Consider the following 23,265-nt stretch of genomic DNA (forward strand, 5'->3'; position numbering starts at 1 on the left):
AAAATGCATAAAAAAAGGGGGAAAATGCATAAAAAAGGAGGAAATGAATAAAAAGGGGGAAAATGCATAAAAAAGGAGGAAAATTACCAAAAAATTTAGCCAAAAACGCAATAATCAGTTCAGTTTGCTGTTGTGTATTTTACAGAAAAGAAACAATCGGGGAGGGGGGGCAGGGGGAAGCATTTTTGCACGTGGGAAAATCTACAGAAACTTCCCCCAAAAAAGGAGCGTTTTCCTAAAGCAGTTCGTACTTGAAAATCTCGTAGGCTTTGAGCACCTAACGAAAAAATCTGCGTCTGCACCGAGCCGAAAGGTTCCAACACGTGCAGCCTTCGAAGTCTCAGTCCCTTATTCGCCTGGAGCAGCTAGAGATTGGGGAATGAGGAGGTCGTGAAATGGTTAAGCAGGACTCGTCTCGTGCCGGTGAAGTGCTAGCTCCACCGTCGAAACCTAATTAAGATGCGATTATGACCGCCGGAAGGAATGCTATTATGTGGAGCCTGGCTGGATTCATCTCTCTCTTGCAGCCGGGTCAGCGCCACGACGCGTGTTCCCTGTCTCGTCAATACACAGGACAGGAAGCGTGCAGCACCGACTATACTCCCTGCGCTTGGCAGGCGAGCGAGACGCGCTCATAATCCTAATAATCCATGTGTGATCAGAGGGGGGGTCCCTGCAAAAACGAACTTATGCACCATGTGAAACTGTAGCCTTCCGCATAGACTCCGAGGCGATGAATTTCCCATTTCCCCCTCCTCCCGCTGCTGAAAGAGGCACGCCGCAAATGAAAGAGCTGATCACGGCACGGCTCTTTAACTCTCCGCATCTCTGCTCCCTCCTGATCTTGCGCCGTCCTCGTCCCCCCATCTTTACACCAATGCCTAATTTTGCCTAATGGAAGAGCCGGCCCTATGGACAACCCGGCGCCCCCCATCAGTGGAGGAGGACCAAGCACCCCTCCCAAGTGGAGGTCGTGGGAGCCGGTGAGAGGAGGCGTGCGTGCGCTCAGTGCTCCTGCATGGTTTACTATCAATATCACCCAACCGGCTACCTGACTGCTTCCCACCAGGTACTGTCTCCTTCCATCTCCTCTCCATAGTGCACAAGGGGGTGCGGGGAGGGGGCCAATATCTTCATCCTATTACGTCCCCCCCAATCCCATCTTATCCTTATTCCTATAGAAAAGAATGCCCTAGCGCCCGTAAAAATCTCCAGATCTGTCTAGTACTGTCTCATTAGAGTGCAGCCAAAGTGAGCAGCAGAGTTGAAGACAGTGGTAAAGAGGAGGCTTCCGTGACCTTCCCCTGCCATCCCCGTGCCGTGGGACTTGTGCATGTCTGTGTGTGTACTTGTGTGTAACCTTGGTGAGCCGGGCATGAAGTTCTGCACCGTAAAGGAGAGTGCAATGACAGAAGCCGGCTGCATCGGGAAACTATTGACCGGCCATAAAGTAGACGTCATAGACACTTTTTATATTTTTTTTTTTGCCATTTCCCAAGCCGACAAGTTTTATTGCACCTTTTAATGGGCTGTACCTGCTCCTATAATCACTCTGAATCATAGCAAAAACACCAGTGCCATCAGGAATTAGCATTCTGACCTTAATATCTTAAAGGGGTTGTCCATCTTTGTACACTTTTTCTTTTTTTTACTTAAATGTAAAAAAAAAAAAAAATTGCTTTTGGGTTTCATTTAAAAATGTTGCACTGTTTGGCTTTTATAGGCTCTTTGTTTCCATGCATGTTCAACTTTGATGTGGTCAATGGCTGAGAGGAGCTCCGAAAAAGACAGATAAGGACTTACAAACTCCTTGTCAGAATGAGCTTACTGATTGATCCTCAGTTAACTCATTCTGCAGCCTGCAATAGACAGTGCAACACAGAAGTAATTTTTTTATTATGAAATCTAATTGCTAAAATTATTTTTAATCTTAACTTTGATGTGGTCAATGGCTGAGAGGAGATCAGAAATAGACAGATGAGAAATTACAAACTCCATGTCAGAATGAGCTCACTGATTGATCCTCAGTGAACTCATTCTGCAGCCAGCAATAGACAGTTCAGCACAAATCATAAGTTATACATTTTTTTCATGAAAACTAATTGCTAGCATGATTTTTAGCTCAATGTGCATTCATATAAGTAAAAACAAGGTCCTCAAAGGTGGACAAAACAAATAGTGGACAATCCCTGATGACATTGATGTTTTTACTATGTTTTAGAGTGAATATGTGTAAAGATGTACAGTTCAATAAAATGTATAGTAAAACGAAGCTGCTCTTGTTACGACTTGCTTTATCATTGCGCTTCGAGTGCATAGTAATAAATGTTGCTTGAACTTTCTGAGCTTCAGCTTTCACATGGATTTCAAGTTCTGTTTTTCTGATACACAGCTCCAAATCCCCTGCACAGACATTGTTTTAAGGGTGAGTGCACACGCTGCGGATTCTGCTGCGGGTTTTTTCCCGCGGAAACGCAGGTAAAACCGCAGGAAAAGTGACCTGCGGTTTGGCCTGCGGTTTTGCCCTGCGGTTTCACACCTCTACTATGTTAAAGGTGTGAAACCGCAGCAGAATCCGCAGAAACAATTGACATGCTGCGGAAAAAAAACCGCAGCTTTTCCGCAGGTAAAAAACCACAGCGTGAGCACTGCGGTTTTGAAAACCCATAGGCTAACATGGTGAAGTACCATGTCTGCAGAACTGCTGCAGTTCTGCAGGGCCAAAACCGCAGCAAAACCGCAGCAAAACCGCAGCGTGTGCACATACCCTAAGGCATAGCATGTTGACTTGCTGCAAACACCACTAGATGGCGTTCAGAAGCATACTGCATACTTATTTATTGTAGAGTTCAATGCATCAAGAGTATTCAGTTAGCTTCTGGGCTCCCCCCTAGTGGTGGCTGCAGGTAGCCAGAATTTTAGAATTTAACTCATGACTATGCAGGGGGTTTGGAGTTCTGTGCCAGAAAAGGATCTCTATTTCCCGTGAAGGTATAAGTAAATTAATAGAGAATAAAAATAGCATTCAAGGAAGTGAATGGATTTATATGTATTATTTTAACCACTTTGATGCTGGTCTTCAAATAAGTGCCAATAGAAATGTGTTATGATGAAAAAAGAAAAAAGTTTTAAAGAAAAATGCTTTAAACTTGTAAATGTGAATTGGTGCCAGTAATTGCTGAATTTCATACCTACTGACAGACCTGGGTTCATAAGTTCAGATCCCTCTCTCCATCTGCCCCCCCGCCGGTACTAATAAGTGGGTGAGGGTACAGATTTAACCTGGGCCCCTCGTCTTTTGTCTGCAACTGAAGTGATTTCTTCCTACAGAATTAATTCTGCTATAACCTGAATTCAAATAAGAAGCAGCAAGCGAGCGGGTCTACAGGGACCCAGACTGGTATCCATTTAGCTCTTTGGCTGCTCACATTTATTTATTTTGGAAATCAAGTTATGTAGTAGAGTCATACGGAACATAGAAATCTCATCCAAGGCTCCGAGAGAAGGGCTGACAAGACTGGAACAAGAATTGTTAAAGATAGATAGATAGATGATAGATAATAGATGTGAGATAGATAATATATATATATATATATATATATATATATATAGATAATAGATAGATAATAGATGGATGTGAGGTAGAAAATATATAGATAATAGATAGATGATAGATAGATTATATAATAGATAGATAGATGATAGATAGATGATAGATAATAGATATAGATAGATAGATGGCTAATAGATAAAAGATAGATAATAGATGGATAGATAATACATATATGATAGATAATAGATAGATGATAGATAGTGCAGCAGTGTATAGTGTAGTAGTGCAGCAGTGCATAGTGCAGTAGTGCAGCAGTATTTTAGTGTAGTAATACAGCAGTGTAGTAATGTAGTAGTACAGCAGTGTATAGTGTAGTAGCATACCTCCCAACTTTTGAAGGGAAAGATGGACAAAGGATGCAGCAAATTTTAGGCCACACCCCAACCACACCCATTTCACAACTAGTCATGCCCATGCCCAAGCCCCAACCACACCCATTTAGCACTGCTGATCACACTGGTACTGAGGGTACAGTGGCTGGCATTATGGGCACAGTGGCTGGTACTGTGGGCACACTGACTGGTACTGAGGAAAAAAAAGAACACAGAGAGAAAAAAAGAGAGAAAGAAAGGAGAGATAAAGAAAGAATAGAGAGAGAAAGAAAGAGGGGAAAGAAAGAAAGAACAGAGAGAAAGAGAGAAAGAAAGGAGACAGAGAAAGAAAGAACAGAGAGGGAAAAAGAAAGAACAGAGAGGGAGAAAAAAGAAAGAACAGAGAGGGAGAAAGAAAGAACAGAGAGGGAGAGAGAAATAAAGAGGGGAACGAAAGAAAGAAAGAGGGGAAGAAAGAAAGAACAGAGAGAGAGAAAGAAAGCACTGAGAGATAGAGAGAAAGAAAGAAAGAAAGAACAGAGAGAGAAAGAAAGAGGGGACAGAAAAAAAAGAGAGAAAAAAGAAAGAGGGGAAAGAACAGAGAGGGAGAGAGAAAGAAAGAAAGAAGGGAAAGAAAGAACAGAGAGAAAGAAAGAGGGGAAATAAAGAAAGAACAGAGAGATAGAGAGGAAGAAAGATGGGAAAGAAAGAATAGAGAGAGACAAAGAAAGAAAGAACAGAGAGAGAGAAAGAAGGAGGGGAAAGAGGGGAAAGAAAGAACATAGAGAGATAGAGAAAGAACAGAGAGAGAAAGAAAGATTAGAGAGAGAAAGAAAGAGGGGAAAGAAAGAGAAAGAAAGAGAGAACAGAGCAAAACAAAGAACAGAGAGAAAGAGAAAGAAAGAGGGGAAAGAAAGAATGAACAGAGAGAAAGAAAGAGGGGAAAGAAAGAACAGAGAGAGAGAAAGAAAGAGGGGAAAGAAAGAACAGAGAGAGAGAAAGAAAGGGGGAAAGAAAGAAAGAACAGAGAGAAAGAAGAAAGAAACAGAGAGAAAGAAAGAAAAAGAACCAAGAGAGAAAGAAAGAGGGGACAGAAAAAAAGAACAGAGAGAGAAAAAAAAGAAAGAGGGTAAAGAAAGAACAGAGAGGGAGAGAAAGAAAGAGGGGAAAGAAATAAAGAAAGAACAGAGAGAGAGAAAGAAAAGAGGGAAAAGAAAGAACAGAGGGAGAGAGAAAGAAAGAGGGGAAAGAATTAAAGAACAGAGGGAGAGAGAAAGAAAGAGGGGAAAGAATTAAAGAACAGAGAGACAAAGAAAGAAAGAGGGGAAAGAAACAAAGGACAGACAGAGAAAGAAAGAGGGTAAAGAGAACAGAGAGAGAAAGAACGACCAGAGAGAGAGAAAGGAAGAACAGAGAAATAAAGAAGGATTAGAGAGAGAAAGAAAGATTAGAGAGAAAAAGAAAGGGGAAAGAAAGAGAAAGATAGAACAGAGCAAAAGACAAAACAGAGAGAAAGAGGAAGAAAGAGGGGAAAGAAAGAACAGAGACAGAGAAAGAAAGAGAGAAAGAAAGAGAGGGAAAGAAAGAACAGAGAGAAAGAATAAAGAAAGAAACAGAGAGAGAAAGAAAAAAAGAACAGAGAGAGAAAAAAAGAGCGAAAAGAAAGAACAGAGAGGGAGAGAGAAAGAAAGAGGGGAAAGAATTAAAGAACAGAGAGACAAATAAAGAAAGAGAGGAAAGAAAGAATGGACAGAGAGAGAAAGAGGGGAAAAAAGAAAGAACAGAGAGAAAGAAAGGTGGGAAAGAAAGAACAGAGAGAGAAAGAAAGATAAAGAAAGAAATAAAGAACAGAGAGAGAGCGAGAGAGAAAGAAAGAACAGAAAGAGAAAGAAAGAACAAAGAGAGAAAGGAAGAACAGAGAGAGAAAGAAAGATTAGAGAGAGAAAGAAAGATAAAGAAAGAAATAAAGAACAGAGAGAGAGCGAGAGAGAAAGAAAGAACAGAAAGAGAAAGAAAGAACAAAGAGAGAAAGGAAGAACAGAGAGAGAAAGAAAGATTAGAGAGAGAAAGAAAGAAAGATTAGAGAGAAAGAAAGAGAAGAAAGAAAGATAGAACAGAGCGAAAGAAAGAACAGAGAGAGAGAGAGAAAGGAAGAGGGGAAAGAAAGAACAGAGAGAAAGAAGAGAGAGAAATAAAGAGAGGAAAGGACAGACAGAGAGAAAGTAAAAAAGAAAGATTAGAGAGCGAGAAACAAAGAGAGAAAGAAAGAGTCTATAAAGACTATAGTATAGCAGCCCGGCTCCCATTGTAATGCCCACCTGAGCCTCCCGGTGCAGGACATATCATGATCCGCTCACATTTCCGGCATCCCCTATTCCAAGGCAATCCCGCTGTCCACACTGTCAGAGGAGGACACTGTGATGGATCTGAAGCATTCCCTGAAGTGCCTCCATGGTTCCATCACAATCTCCTCCCAAAATTACTCCGGTCTAGCACGTCACTTCTGGTGGAACGTCACTTGCGAATTTTAAAGTGCTCCTCGGGGCTCCGCCGTGTACTCCTGTGTCTGCAGGCTCAAAATCAGGACTGCCCCATTGGATCCAGGACAGTTGGGAGGTATGAATGCTCCCCACCATACACTACACCTTGTACACGCATGGCTCCGCACACCTCATACACACACGGTTTCGCTTTGTATGCCTCGTTCACACAAGGCTCCGCTCCGTACACCTTGTACACACACGACTTAACTCAGTACACACATGGCTCCACTCCGTAAACCTCATACAAATGCGGCTCTGCTCCATACACCTTGTACACAGACGGCCACGCTCTGTACATCTTGTCCACACATGGCTCCATTCCGTAAACCTTGTACACATGCGGCTTTGCTCCATACACTTCGTGCACATGCGACTCCACTCCGTACACCCCGCACACACAAGGCTCCGCTCTGTAAACACACGGCTCAGCTCCGTGCACTTTGTACACACAGGGCTCCACTCTGTACACCTCTTACACACGTGGCTCTGCTCCGTACAACTCGTACACATGCAGCTCCACTCCGTACACCTCGTACACACGCGGTTCCACTCCGTACAGCTCGTACACACACATGGCTCCACTCCATTCACATTTCCACTCCGTATACCTCATACACACGTGGCTCCGCTCCGTACACCTCGTACACACCCATCTCCGCTCCGTACACCTTGTACACACACGGCTGTGCTCCACACATCCCGTACACATGCAGCTCCGTTCCTTACACCTTGTACATACAGTGGGGAAAAAAAAAGTATTTAGTCAGTCAGCAATAGTGCAAGTTCCACCACTTAAAAAGATGAGAGGTGTCTGTAATTTACATCATAGGTAGACCTCAACTATGGGAGACAAACTGAGAAAAAAAAATCCAGAAAATCACATTGTCTGTTTTTTTTCATTTTATTTGCATATTATGGTGGAAAATAAGTATTTGGTCAGAAACAAAATTTCATCTCAATACTTTGTGATATATCCTTTGTTGGCAATGACAGAGGTCAAACGTTTTCTGTAAGTCTTCACAAGGTTGCTACACACTGTTGTTGGTATGTTGGCCCATTCCTCCATGCAGATCTCCTCTAGAGCAGTGATGTTTTTGGCTTTTCGCTTGGCAACACGGACTTTCAACTCCCTCCAAAGGTTTTCTATAGGGTTGAGATCTGGAGACTGGCTAGGCCACTCCAGGACCTTGAAATGCTTCTTACGAAGCCACTCCTTCGTTGCCCTGGCGGTGTGCTTTGGATCATTGTCATGTTGAAAGACCCAGCCACGTTTCATCTTCAATGCCCTTGCTGATGGAAGGAGGTTTGCACTCAAAATCTCACGATACATGGCCCCATTCATTCTTTCATGTACCCGGATCAGTCGTCCTGGCCCCTTTGCAGAGAAACAGCCCCAAAGCATGATGTTTCCACCACCATGCTTTACAGTAGGTATGGTGTTTGATGGATGCAACTCAGTATTCTTTTTCCTCCAAACACGACAAGTTGTGTTTCTACCAAACAGTTCCAGTTTGGTTTCATCAGACCATAGGACATTCTCCCAAAACTCCTCTGGATCATCCAAATGCTCTCTAGCAAACTTCAGACGGGCCCGGACATGTACAGGCTTAAGCAGTGGGACACGTCTAGCACTGCAGGATCTGAGTCCATGGTGGCGTAGTGTGTTACTTATGGTAGGCCTTGTTACATTGGTCCCAGCTCTCTGCAGTTCATTCACTAGGTCCCCCCCGCGTGGTTCTGGGATTTTTGCTCACCGTTCTTGTGATCATTCTGACCCCACGTGGTGGGATTTTGCGTGGAGCACCAGATCGAGGGAGATTATCAGTGGTCTTGTATGTCTTCCATTTTCTAATTATTGCTCCCACAGTTGATTTCTTCACTCCAAGCTGGTTGGCTATTGCAGATTCAGTCTTCCCAGCCTGGTGCAGGGCTACAATTTTGTTTCTGGTGTCCTTTGACAGCTCTTTGGTCTTCACCATAGTGGATTTTGGAGTCAGACTGTTTGAGGGTGTGCACAGGTGTCTTTTTATACTGATAACAAGTTTAAACAGGTGCCATTACTACAGGTAATGAGTGGAGGAAAGAGGAGACTCTTAAAGAAGAAGTTACAGGTCTGTGAGAGCAAGAAATCTTGATTGCTTGTTTCTGACCAAATACTTATTTTCCACCATAATATGCAAATAAAATGAAAAAAAAACAGACAATGTGATTTTCTGGATTATTTTTTCTCAGTTTGTCTCCCATAGTTGAGGTCTACCTATGATGTAAATTACAGACGCCTCTCATCTTTTTAAGTGGTGGAACTTGCACTATTGCTGACTGACTAAATACTTTTTTTCCCCACTGTACATGGCTCTGCTCCATACACACGTGGCTCCGCTCCATACTAGTGTAGCAGTGTTTCTGGTGTAGCAGTGTAGCAGTATAGTAGTAGTGTATCGGTACAGTAGCGTGGTACTGAAGCAGGGTAGCAGTGCGAGGAGTGTTTCTGAGTTGATTATACTATGCACATATAAAGTATGTCTTCGATGGTTGACATGCCCCCTGCTGATTATAAGTATGCATAGTTTAACTGTGAATTATCAGATAATTAAAAGGAATTAATTAATGAAATGCTGCAGTGTGTTGGGCTTTCTACTTGTCTCTTGTAATCAGAATTTAGTATTCTAGTCTGGCGAGGTAATATTGCTCAGTGTACCTGCAGTATTCCCAACTCTGAAAATCACGACAAGTGCAAGTTGCCTCCAACCTGTGGTTCTCTGTTGTAAAACTACAAGTCACCCAAGTAACAGCAGGTGATGTGGTCAGGACTGCGGGTGATCCAGTCGCCCTTGGAACCATGCAATGCTGGAAGCAAACAAGTTCCAAATTCCTACGACATATCTGTTTTCTTTCGTTGCTATTTTTGTTTTTATTTTTTATGTTTTCATGTTGACTATACGCATTGTACTGATCGGACCATTGAGACCTTGTGTTGATAACAGGATATGACATAGAACACTGACCTGTTAGTTCTTTTATATATGCAATGATTAAAGGCCTTTATGTCTGAAACATGTTTTCTATAGAATATCCCCCAATAGGGTTGTTAGACTTTGGTGCAATCGCTATATTTTTACACTTGCCTAATAATGTTGAATGTTTTATGAAGATCCTTGATGCTGGAATCTTTCCTTCTGATTATATTGGTGTGGAGGGACTTAATAATGTAGGAGGGGCTGTGGGGTCAGAATAGTGTGTGAGGGTTTGTGGGTACAGAGTACTATATGAGTGTCTATGAGGATATAAAGTAGTACTGTGTAAGGGTCAGCGGGGACATCACACTGTTTGAGAAACTGTGGGACATATTACAGTATGAGGGCCTGTAGGGACATATTACTGTATGAGGGCCTGTAGGTACATATTACTGTATAAGGGCCTGTAGGGACATATTACTGTATAAGGGCCTGTAGGGACATATTACTGTGTGAGGGCCTGTAGGGACATATTACTGTGTGAGGGCCTGTAGGGACATATTACTGTGTGAGGGCCTGTAGGGACATATTACTGTATAAGGGCCTGTAGGGACATATTACTGTATAAGGGCCTGTAGGGACATATTACTGTGTGAGGGCCTGTAGGGACATATTACTGTATGAGGGCCTGTAGGGACATATTACTGTATGAGGGCCTGTAGGGACATATTACTGTGTGAGGGCCTGTAGGGACATATTACTGTGTGAGGGCCTGTAGGGACATATTACTGTATAAGGGCCTGTAGGGACATATTACTGTATAAGGGCCTGTAGGGACATATTACTGTGTGAGGGCCTGTAGGGACATATTACTGTATGAGGGCCTGTAGGGACATATTACTGTATGAGGGCCTGTAGGGACATATTACTGTATGAGGGCCTGTAGGGACATATTACTGTATGAGGGCCTGTAGGGACATATTACTGTATGAGGGCCTGTAGGGACATATTACTGTGTGAGGGCCTGTAGGGACATATTACTGTGTGAGGGCCTGTAGGGACATATTACTGTATAAGGGCCTGTAGGGACATATTACTGTATAAGGGCCTGTAGGGACATATTACTGTGTGAGGGCCTGTAGGGACATATTACTGTATGAGGGCCTGTAGGGACATATTACTGTGTGAGGGCCTGTAGGGACATATTACTGTATGAGGGCCTGTAGGGACATATTACTGTATGAGGGCCTGTAGGGACATATTACTGTATGAGGGCCTGTAGGGACATATTACTGTGTGAGGGCCTGTAGGGACATATTACTGTATGAGGGCCTGTAGGGACATATTACTGTGTGAGGGCCTGTAGGGACATATTACTGTATGAGGACCTGTAGGGACATATTACTGTATGAGGGCCTGTAGGTACATATTAGTGTGTGAGGGACTGTAGGGACATATTACTGTATGAGGGCCTGTAGGGACATATTACTGTGTGAGGGACTGTAGGGACATATTACTGTGTGAGGGCCTGTAGGGACATATTACTGTGTGAGGGCCTGTAGGGACATATTACTGTGTGAGGGCCTGTAGGGACATATTACTGTATGAGGACCTGTAGGGACATATTAGTGTGTGAGGGCCTGTAGGGACATATTACTGTATGAGGACCTGTAGGGACATATTACTGTATGAGGGCCTGTAGGGACATATTAGTGTGTGAGGGCCTGTAGGGACATATTACTGTATGAGGGCCTGTAGGGACATATTACTGTATGAGGGCCTGTAGGGACATATTACTGTGTGAGGGCCTGTAGGGACATATTACTGTATGAGGGCCTGTAGGGACATTTTACTGTATGAGGACCTGTAGGGACATATTACTGTATGAGGGCCTGTAGGGACATATTACTGTGTGAGGGCCTGTAGGGACATATTACTGTATGAGGGCCTGTAGGGACATATTACTGTGTGAGGGCCTGTAGGGACATATTACTCTGTGGTCGCCTGTATGGACATATTACTCTGTGAGGGCCTGTAGGGACATTTTACTGAATGAGAGCCCGTAGGGACATTTTACTGTGCAAGGGGTTGTGGGGACATATTGCTGTGTGAGGGGTTGTGGGGACCTCATACTTGTGTGAGCAGCTGTTGGGACATCACACTGTGTGAGGTGCTGTGGGAACATTAATGTGCGAGGAGCTGAGGGGACATCTTATTGTGTGATCGGATGTGGGGATATATTACTTGTTGTGGGGCTGTGGGGACATCATACTTGTATGAGATTCTGTGGGGACATAATGCTGTGTGTTGGGCTGTTGGGAGATAATATTGAGTGAGGATCTGTGGGAACATCATACTATGTGAGGGTCGGTGGGACCATTATACTATGTGAGGATCTGTGGGGCCATCATACTTGTGTGAGGGGCTGTGGGGCCATTATACTTGTGTGAGGGGCTGTGGGGACATCATACTTGTGTGAGGGGCTGTGGGGACATCATACTGTTTGTGAGGGGCTGTGGGGACATCATACTGTGAGTGTGGGAAGCTTTTGATCAATGTATGTCTATACTTATTAAATATCCTTAAAACTGAATAACAGGAGCAGAATGATTTCTAAACTTCATAAAAAGCAGTAAATTATAGTTTTTTGGTCAGCTGCTACAGGCAGGAATACAACATTACAATAATCCCTATCATAACATGTATTAACAGTAACTGCTGCTCAACATGCTTAATAAGCGTTAAAAGTAGAAAATAATAATAAGAAAATTAAATTTGGTCAGTAGATTTGGCCTTTCCCAAAAGTCAGGATCTCTCATGTGGCTTCTTGGGGGACATTAATTGCCCAACCCTGTTCTAACTGGTGTAATGGACAGGGGTTGTTTTCATGGAACTTGGATTTTGGCACCTGATGTTAGTTTTCCTTTCTTCCAATTCCTTCTCAATTCATACCATCTTATAGCAAAGGGGATTGGACAAACCAAACTAGTCACTCCTTCTTTCCAAGAGCTACATCGGACACTCATGGAATGCTTTAATGGAACGCATGTTCCACATGGCTTTAGCTAGGGACGGGACACCTAAGACATGTATCTTTGGTGCTGAGTGTCAAGAGGGGCATCAACATGCCTATTTGCCTTTGCTAGGGTATTTAGATACAGGGAAAGTGCAATAAAACAAATATTTTCAACAAAAGAAGTAGGATATGATTGACTGTCCTTAACACTTCCATTACTGGGCAGCTGATAGGAAAAACTTGACTTTTTAATCAATAATATATATAGAAAATATTTTCTAAACTGAATCATCAAAATAGATCCTCAGCACAAAGTGCGGAAAAGTCAGGTCAGGTCTGCATAGGATAAAGTTTGTAGATGACCATAGAGATGAGTTAGCATGGAGGTCTCTGGAAATAGATAAAGGCATGCATAAAATCTATTCTGGGCCCCCTGTTCCAGCCCGCAGTAACTTTAGTAAATCAAAATTAAATACATAGAGATTGTATTGACATGCGAATGAATTAACGAGAGTGCCTGGAGCACACAGTGTGCCTCTTCACTCCATGGTAATTTGTTTTTTTTTTTCCTTCTGTAACACCCAGAATTGAACATATGGTTATGCACTTTGTGGAATTGTTGCAGGAGAACAACAATTAACCAAAATGCAGATACTGTTATAGAGTTCACATTGTTCTGCTCTATACCCGCAGCCCTTTTTGTAGTCTAAAACAACATTTTTGAGGAAACCGATTTTTCGTTCATCAGAATATCTACCGTATATAGGTTCAAAGTTTAGCTCGTAGGATGTGATGGGCGACCCACTTATTTCCTAATAGTTACAAATCATATACACTAGGCTAAATAATGTACAAGTTAGCACAGATTTTTAAAGACTGAGGTTAATTATTGGAAAAAAAAAGTGCAAAACTAAACTCCCGACTTTCCTAGCCAAAGACTGGTCTACAAGTAGATCTTCTCATCATTGGTAGGGATTCTGTTTCCTTGAGTCTGGCCGACTATATCGTGAGGATTTGATAACTCAGAGAGTATATCCAAAGGATTGTAAGGAGGTGAAGAACCTTCAATGTGTTATCCCATCAGGGATTTTTAAGGTATACCATTAAGATATGCTAGAAATATGAAATACTAGATGTGTGCCCTATGCTATCGCATCGGGAGGGCAGTAACATCACGATGGGTGCAGCTTTGTGGCGCTGGGGGTGGCGTCCCACCCACTTCTGTGCAGGAAAGACAGTGTTTTACGGCCTGTGCCGGAGATGGTGCGCGGCGCCACCAGAGGGTGGCCGCACCCAATCTCCAGCACAGGCCTCAAGTTGCTGTCTTTCCTGCCGGCTGTGACTGCACGGAGGTGGGTGGGTGGGCAGGCAGCGGTGGGATCTGGCATGTGTAGTCAGGGGGGTTCGGCGGCGGCATCCCTCTCATTACTCCCCCCTCATTACACCCTGTCATTACACCCCCTCATTACACCCTCTCGTTATATCCCCTTCATTACACCCCTCTCGTTATATCCCCTCGTTACACCCCTTTCACAGCCTCGTGATCGCAGCGGCAGCCTGGATCCGAGCGGCAGCTGGGATCTGAGCAGCGGCTGGGATCCCAGCGGTGTTCGGGATCGCAGCCGCGTTCGGGATCGCAGCGGCAGCCTGGATCTCAGCGGCAGCTGGGATCCCAGCGGCTGTTAGGATCGCAGCAGTGGCCGGACCAGAGCGGCAGCCTGGATCCCAGCGGCGGTTGGGATCGCAGCTGCGTCCTGGATATGAGCGGCATCACTTGGGTGTTCCAGAATGGCGGTCGGTGTACTTCCGGTGTGGCGCAGTGGACTGTGGGATTCGGGGACATCCAGACGGAAGTGGATGACAGACAATTTAAGGCAATTATATATATATAGAAATGCAGACCTCCTCATCCCTTGAGAACCCTCAGGAATGGGTTGGTGGTCGCTCATTTGCATCTCTCTATTCATTGCCAGTTCAGAAAATGCTAGAGTGCATTTTAGCTCACCGATTTTTGAAACTCCCATAGGAATGTAAAGGATAATTAAAAGAACAGAACATGTGCAACCACCCCTCTCTTCCAGAAAGTCCATCTGTGGCTCTGTTCTCAAGATAGATGTGGGTCCCAGGGTGGGACCAGTTTCTAAGGGACATTTATGGCATATCCTATAAATATTTAATAAACATCCCAGATAAGAATACCTCTCTAGAGGTAACGTGGGATACTACACCTAGTGGCAAATTATTATAAATTATGAACAACAGCTTGGACAACCCAGAGCACTGTCTAAAATTATAAAAGATCATAATAAAAGCACTGATGAATGGAATGTTCTATGAAACGAAGGTTTAAAAAAAGCTTAAAAGGGCATTTTCTGGCACCCATTGGCCATCATTCTGGGGGATCTTTGTCCACTTTGCTTTTAAAACTTGTATATAGGTATAAAACACTTTGTGCTATACTGCGTTGCTCCATTACCAGTGTCCGTTACCAAAAGTCATCTCTTGGGTGCTTGAGGGTGTCTCCAAGTAGGAATTGAAGGCTGGGTCATAAAATATAACTTGTGAAAGTTATTTAACCTGAATCTAGGGTAGAATTTATTCTTATCGATTGGTTAGATTTGGTCATTGGATCTAATTATGCACATGATGGTTCAGATCTGGATACATGGAGATCATCTCAATGTTCATCTGGGGCCAACTGATTGATGCCTTTGGGCTGGAAAGTATAAATTACGTGTTGTGACTGGCTAGGAACTGGAAAGTCACTTGGGTCTGGTGAGTGGAAAGTTGGCACTTCTTTCATGATGTGGAGCACACACTTTTCTATCTTAGACCTTCTCGCTAAGTTATCCTAACAGGATAATTTTTTGTTGTTTGCAGTGGAACCCCAGCCCAGAAAGGAGATGAAGACAATTAGTAACATTCAACTTTAATTTTTATTAGATCCGGCAGTGTAAGAAGCAGATATTGTCCAATTTTTCGACCTACACAAAGGTCTTCATCAAGGACATCCGTAGGGAAGTTAGCCAAAGGAATAAGAAGAGAGCAGAACTATGTCACATGTGTCACACACTCCTGAGTTCACTGCAGACGTCATTGACCAAGACCTTTGCATAGCTCAAACTATTGGACAATATCTGCTCCTTACACTGCTGCATCAATTAAAAATAATAACTGGATTGATACTAGTCATCGTCATCTCCCCTCTGCGTTGATGTCCCACAACAATGATAACTGAACCATGGTCCATTTCTCATGCACCGATCCTTTCTAACATTGTTGCTGGCTTGGCTGCTGAATCATAGTATACTTTTTTATATCACCATCTGTTCACTTTTGCTTTTGAATTTTTTCATTTGATCTCTCGAGGTGTGGAGCTCTTATAGGTGTCCCACTAGGACTGGGTATGTGGGGTCTTTGGATTCTTCACCTTCCTGCAATCTATGCAGTTGTTTCTCCCCCCTTTTCCAAAGGAACCAAACAGAAATTTGAGCCAAATGTGGCAACCAAGAGAGACAACAAAGCATAGATGGGTCTACTTAAGCTTCGTCAAACATAAGCTACTTGTCCAGGAGTGTGGCAGGACCTTCTGGATCAAAGCATAAGGAAATGGGTTGTTCTTCGGTAGGAAAAGGACCATATCTAAAAGAATGCTTTTTGTGTGGCCCTTGGGGGAGAAAACACCATAGTTCTAAAAATTCTTCCCATCGGAGGATGCCTTGTCTGAAATCCTGCTGCTACACAGAAGGCTGTGCAGGCTGAGTGACATAATGTAGTCCTAAGTATAAATTCCTGACTCATCAGTTTCCAATTCATACTAAATTACCATGTAATAAATTCTTCTGTACCGAAGTATTTTTAGTTGCAAAAGTAAATCAAAATTCTTATAGTTTGTGTGTCACAATGACTGGAGATTTGCTTCAGCTAATTATCCAGGGGACTTGGAGCAATTGTTTCCAGCAAGGATTCTATTTTTTAGGGGGTACATTAGATGCTGCGCTCAATGAAAAAGAGTAACTGTACATATATCCACTAAAGAAGCCCCCAAATTCTGATTTGGTAGTCAATAAATGCTAGAATTTTCATAGTTATTTAATTCTATCATAGTTAACCCCAGAACAATTGATCTTTGGAGGAAATAGGGATACACTGATTTCGAACTTTTCGGCAAGTATCTTGTTATGGATCTCGCTGCCATAGTAGAATCTCTTCAGTGCAACTGGTTTGGTGCTGAATAATTGGGGCACAGAATCTATAGAAAATTCTAATTTTACACTCCTTCAGTAGTTTTACCACCATATTTATTTATCACTTATTACCTCCCTCGATCTTTAGGATGGGGGTCCTTGGTCCCTTATTTTCATTATTTTTACAACATGCCTACAAACTATCCAAAAATGTCTCACAGGCGCCCATTAAGAGGAAAGATCTCCTGGATTCCCAGAAAATTTGACAAATTTCCCTGGTGTCAAACAAACTTTCAGTAATACAGTGCCTTACCACCATAATCATGAGACCAAGTCCTAGCATCCAGATATACATTTATGGGGAAACGTTGTAGTGTGGACTGTAAAAAGGGGAACAAATCAGATATTTGGACTTTCTGGAAAAAATGAGAGATCAAACTTACTGTATATCCCTGTTCCTTGGCCCATTGGTGCATTGTAGAGTATGTTAGCCCGGAGTAGGCTTTAAAGTCTCATTGTTTACATCAAAACAGACAAAAGTCAATTTCAAGAAGACAGTCCATGTTGGGTAGAAGGCAATAGGCACCTGAAGAAGGATTCAATTGGGGGCTGTCATGATCCGGGTTTTGAGTCCTGTCTTTCCATGTTCCCGGTCTGGTCATTTCAGGGGTTAACTTTTCTCAGCCTCAGTCTAGTTTCAGGTTTGATATTTAACTCCGCTGCATCCTGCAGGTGGTATCAGCTATAGCTCTGCCTTCGGCGTGTGTATCTGGCTCTGGTATATCCTGATTTATCCTGCTGTGATCCTTGATTTGCCCCGTGTCTGTTAATTCCCTCTGTCTGTCCTGACTCAGTGTTTCCATATTTATTTGTTGACTCCCTGGTTTTGTCTTGGCTTGCATTCGGACCTGCTTCTGTCTTTGTCTTATCTGCTTCCAATGAAATTAATGTAGTCAACTCTTTGGACCATGAGCATTATCTATCATGGGGAATCCATTTCTAATCATCTCTATTCTTTTCTTTTTGAATATTTGCGATTCTGTTGTGAAGTTATCTTCTTATGTTGTAATTTAGTGAGTCATAAACATAAATGTGCCACAATCATTTGTGTTTTTAGTTCTCTAATCTCGAAACGTCTGCTGTGTCCTGAGTTAACCATTGGGAGATAAGGGAAATAATGGAAAGTAATTTATCCCATTTTCTACAGATTTGGAAATGAACTGTGTTATTTTATAATTTTGGCATCTCCACTTTCTTAATGTATATTTTATGTGCCAATATAATGAAAATAAAATGAACTAATTCTGTCTGTTTGAGCCAGTCCCGTGGAAAGAACGCAATAACTAGGTGTAATGATAGTACAGATCGCTTTTGGCTGGTGGTCGTGAGACACTTATTTTTTTGTGTGACAAAAAATGATAATACCAAGAAATATATGAGACATGACATATGATTTCTTGTGCATTGCGATACACTAAAAAAATTGTAAATTATAGAACATTTGGCCACACTGTACTGGACTTAAGCATCCCTATTTTACCATCAATGTTGTTATTTGGTAAACAAAAACTCTTATGAGCCAACAACTATAGCGCCTAAAATCCCTTATACTTAAGCACGTAAGTCTGTACGAAGAACTTTTTCTTGGTAGGAGACCCTTCTATTTATGTCTCCAAGATCAAACAAGTCCAGAAATTGAAATCAAACTGCCCTACTCTTCTCTCCCCTGAAACCTGCTGTTGGGAGACCCCAAATACACATTGAATGGCTTTGTGTTTTCTGCCAAAGTTGGCAGAATCAAAACATATTTGATTAGTGTGTATGGCTAGTTTTAGGATATATTGCTCCACAACTTTCAGATTTAATGCTGATATTTTTGTGGCATTTTGCATAAATCCATATGATTCCCTCAGCGTTTTGATGAACAGAACAATTTAATAACAAATCTGTTGTGTGTGAATATATCTGTACACCTTCATCTTCTCAGCAGAATGGATTTCAAAAATCATAATTGCTGTCAGGACTTTGCATTCAATGGAAATTATTAAGACGATGGGGTGACAATGATAGTCTCAAAAACCTATCAAGATCTGATACTGTACACCAGCACTCACATGGAAAACGTTCAGCATCCAGCGAGCTCCTCATAAAACCCAGATGAGTAGCACCTGTATTTAAGACATGACCCAAGCAAGCTCAGTGTCACGATCCATTTTTGGATCTGTGTCAAATCCTGGATTCTCTTATATAAACTTTTTTCCTTTCAGGCCATCGGGGGTTAATATTAGTTTTTGCCCCCAGTGGCCACTGGTGTTACTACATGTTTGGTTATTCTGAGTCTGCTGATGGTGACCAACCCTCACCGTCCTATAAAAGGTCACCAGGTGCTGCAGCTAACTGTTGGTGATACAGGTTCTTTGGAAGCCAACCGTTCTGAAGACAGGAGCTATCTTGAGCAGTGGTGTTTGCAGCTTATCTGGAGCAGTGGTTATTCTGATGAAAGCTGTGTTCGGGTGCCTTACTCTGCGGTCGGGTGCAAGACAGCAGAGAAAGCTGAGTGTTGTTTGTTTTTCCCTGTCTGTTATTTTCCTTGGTGTTTTATTAGTACAGCAGTGGGACCAGTGTCTGCACTTGCCAGTTCCCTATTAAGGGATAGGTGCAGGGCAAGTGAGGGACCAAGGTATCCTGTTCGGCGACAGGTTGAAAGAACCTGTATAGGGAATGTCAGGAGAGTCTAGGGCACTTCCTTTGGAGAGTGCAGGAGGTGTCCATTTCCCTGGTCCCTATTGCAGGGCCCACCGTTGTAATTGTGTCCACTGTGTCCCCTTCTTTGTCTTTGTTGGTTTAGTGACCGACCGATCGTCGGGTCGTGTCACGCAGGGCCAGTTACATCATGACACTCAGACAAAGAAGAACCCAAAAATGAAAGACAGTCTCAGACAGTCCTACCTGCTCTTTAAAAAAATACAACCTATGTGCAATCATCAGGAAGATGAAAGGTGCAGAAGAGTGGGGACACTCATCATATCTACATCTAGAAGGTGAATACCCTGGTCTCTACAACAGCTTAAAGTTCCAGATCTCCACTGAGCGCCAACGAGCCACCACCAGCAAGATACTATGGTAGCTTACTCTATTATCATACTTTGGTCTCTACAACAGCTTAAAGTTCCAGATCTCCATTTAGCACCACCGAGCCATCACCAGCAAGATATAGAAGGTAACTGCTAGGCATCAGGTTTCTGCATCTGCTCTGCAGGAATCCAGAGCCTCACATTCTGTGGTCTCCTGCTGTCTATCTACCGCAGGGGAGATTGCTTTGCAGCAGATCGCTCCAGAGACTAAGTCCCTCTGTTCTCCTACTGGGCATGCTCACGAGACGATCTCACATTGGAGATCGGGAGTTATGTGCACAGGTCCTGCTCCAGATCTCATTGGTCCATCTCGAAGATCTGGAAGCTTCCGGAAGGTCCCAGCTATAAAAAGCGCGCATGACCGTTCGGCCATGCGCTAGTATAGTCTCTAGTTGCTACTGTGTGAATGATGATGGATGTATGAACCTGCGAATGCCTCATTAAGATCCCCTCCCTCTGATATTACGAATGTGTACAGGGACTTAGATTAGAGTCAGTGCCAGCGCGTGGCAAGCCTCAAGCCACTACAGCATCATCCACAGTGCTAGCATGCGACATTGCGCCTGCTTCCTTGCTTTGTCGACCAGCAACAGTGTCCTACGCCGTGCTGCAGTTGCAGCCCTCTTTGGCGTCCGCAGTAGCGACGCCGCACGCAAGGTAGGTCTAGATGGACGCAGCTCCTGTGTCTTGGGTCCTGCTCCTGTGACCAGATACCGTGTGTGCATTTACCTGAGACCTGTGACACTAACAGGCTCAGTCTTTTGTGTTTACCTCTGCTGACATCTCTGTGAGCAAACAGAGATTGCTTAGCGCACTTGGGTGACGTTCAACCCACGTGCGCATTTCCGCCATATTGCTCGTCTGTCACTACTTAGCAGCAGTGTTTACATCTACTGCACGGTGGACCCCGAGCGGCGAACGCACTTTATTATTTATTTTTATTTAGTGCGTTCCGCCGTTCCTAATATTATACTAGCGCCAGGGCCTGCTAGTAATGGCAGATCAGCAGCAACTCCTACAGTACATTCGGCAGCTAGAGGGCCAGTTGGCTACTCTTGAGAGTGCTATCTCAGCTGCGAAGTCTACTGAGGCTGCTGTACAGGCAATCGCAGAGGCGGTTTCACGTATGTCCATGTCCTCCCCTGCGCCGACAGTTTCCCGCCTCCCATTGTCCGATAAATTTTCTGGCGATTGTGCCTCCTGTAGGGGTTTCGTGAACCAGTGCTCTATCCAGCTGTAGTTACTGGCTGCGCGATTCCCTACGGAACAGGCTAAGATGGGGTTTATTATTTCCCTACTGTCAGGCAGGGCGTTGGAGTGGGACACGCCACTATGGGAGCGTGGTGAACCAGAGGTTCGCACCGCTGCTCAGTTCTTAACATCTATCAAGCAGGTCTTCCTGAGACCACTGGTCACGCACGATACCTCTCTTCAGCTACTTGCATTAACTCAGGGATCTCTCTCGGTTAGCCAGTATGCCGTTCGTTTTCGGACACAGGCTTCCAAGCTGAAGTGATCTGATAAAGCCCTCATCCCTGTGTTTTGGAGAGGTTTAGCAGAGCATGTTAAGGATGCTCTGTCTACCAGAGAGGTGCCTGTAAGTCTGGAGGAGCTGATTGCCATTGCCACCCGCATTGATCTCTGTTTTTCGGAGCGCAGGCTGGAGCATGCTCAAACCAGACGGAAGGTTACTTCGGCACCCAGTCTTTTTGAACCTCCGGAATTACCCGAGCCAGAGTGTTCACTCCCAGAACCCATGGAGGTGTCGCGCGCCAGTCTCGAGGCGCGTCCGGCACTAAGCTCCACTCGCGGTTACCACTGTCAGCACTCGGTTCCCCAGGATAACGGGGCCCGGCAATGGCCAAACTTGGTGCCGCCGGGCAAGACCTTTGTCCCCCCTCACCTTTGGCCGAAGGTTCTCGCATGGGCACAGGCGTCCAGGGCGGGTGGTCACTGCGGCTACATGCAGACCACAAAACTCCTGGCAGGGTCTTATTGGTGGCCGCACAGGGCTCGGGACACTAAAAAGTATATTCGGACATGTGCCTCTTGTGCTCGGAATGGCTTCCTTAAACAGAGAGTGATGATGCCCGCCGAAACACTGCGGTGTTCCACTTCGACTTCTGCTCCTGGCGATTTTTCCACTCCCGTTGTCTCCCACGTGTCCCTTCTTAAACCTGGCAATCTTGCCGCCTCTGATACCTTCCACGTGTCCTGATTTTCCTTGTCACCTGCCGTGACATCAGACTTGCCTTCGGACGAGTCTGAGGCATATGCCTCTGATGTGCACATGGTGGTGGATTGGAATGCTCAGAGGGGAGGGGGCCCTAGAAGGCTGGGTAATGTTAGGCGTCAGGTTTCTGCATCTGCTCTGCAGGAATCCAGATCCTCACATTCTGCGGTCTCCTGCTGTCTATCTACCGCAGAGGAGATTACTTTGCAGCAGATCGCTCCAGAGACTAAGTCCCTCTGTTCTCCTACTGGGCATGCCCACGAGACGATCTCCCATTGGAGATCGGGAGCCATGTGCCCAGGTCCTGCTCCAGATCTCATTGGTCCATCTCGGAGATCTGGAAGCTTCCGGAAGGTCCCAGCTATAAAAAGCGTGCATGACCGTTCGGCCATGCGCTAGTATAGTCTCTAGTTGCTACTGGCCATGCGCTAGTATAGTCTCTAGTTGCTACTGTGTGAATGACGATGGATGTATGAGCCTGCGAATGACTCATTAAGATCCCCTCCCTCTGATATTACGAATGTGTACAGGGACTTAGATTAGGGTCAACGCCAGCGCGTGGCAAGCCTCAAGCCACTACAGCATCATCCACAGTGTTAGCGTCCGACATTGTGCCTGCGTCCTACTTTGTCGACCAGCGACAGTGTCCTACGTCGTGCTGCAGTTGCAGCCCTCCTTGGCGTCCGCAGTAGCGACGCCACACGCACGGTAGGTCTAGACGGACGCAGCTCCTGTGTCTTGGGTCCTGGTTCTGTGTCCAGATACCGTGTGTGCATTTATCTGAGACCTGTGAGACTAACAGGCTCAGCCTTTTGTGTTTACCTCTGCTGACATCTCTGTGAGCAGAGATTGCTTAGCGCACTTGGGTGACATTCAACCCGCATGCGCATTTCCGCCATATTGCTCGTCTGTCACTACTTAGCAGCAGTGTTTACATCTACTGCACGGTGGACCCCGAGCGGCGAACGCACTTTATTATTTATTTTTATTTAGTGCGTTCCGCCGTTCCTAACAGTAACTTTGTTGATTTCCATAACTGTATGAAGCTTCAGAAAAATAACAGTTTGTGATGAGAGGCTGGTCTATTTGGTTACCTTCAACAAATTAATTATTTGCTCATAGGATTCAACTGGCTCACTAAGGAACCATAGAAAAATATTCAGGATTGAGAGTCCTCAGTAGTTGATACGGTACAAAGATATACATCTTTCCTGTAAGGAACCATAGGATCCTCCCAAAGTTTCTGAAGAAGACAACCCCTTTTGAATTTGACT

The 23,265-nt window shown here is 44.1% G+C and overlaps 1 protein-coding gene across 4 annotated transcripts in view; it reads left to right on the plus strand.

Annotated features, from left to right (window-relative positions):
• The first annotated feature begins 592 nt into the window (after positions 1-592).
• Positions 593-23,265, plus strand: part of ESRRG (estrogen related receptor gamma) — a 1,000,720-nt gene continuing 978,047 nt past the window's right edge. For 3 of the 4 annotated variants that reach the window (XM_073553347.1, XM_073553348.1, XM_073553349.1), the window contains exon 1: positions 597-1,069. The gene's annotated coding sequence lies outside the window, so the exon portion shown is untranslated. Of the gene's footprint in view, positions 1,070-23,265 lie in introns of all 4 variants that reach the window. The other variant, XM_073553352.1, reaches the window with a different exon arrangement.

This window comes from Dendrobates tinctorius, unplaced genomic scaffold, assembly GCF_039654945.1.
Source record: "Dendrobates tinctorius isolate UK_male_01 unplaced genomic scaffold, ASM3965494v1 ptg000201l, whole genome shotgun sequence".
NCBI classification, from domain to species: Eukaryota; Metazoa; Chordata; class Amphibia; order Anura; family Dendrobatidae; genus Dendrobates; species Dendrobates tinctorius.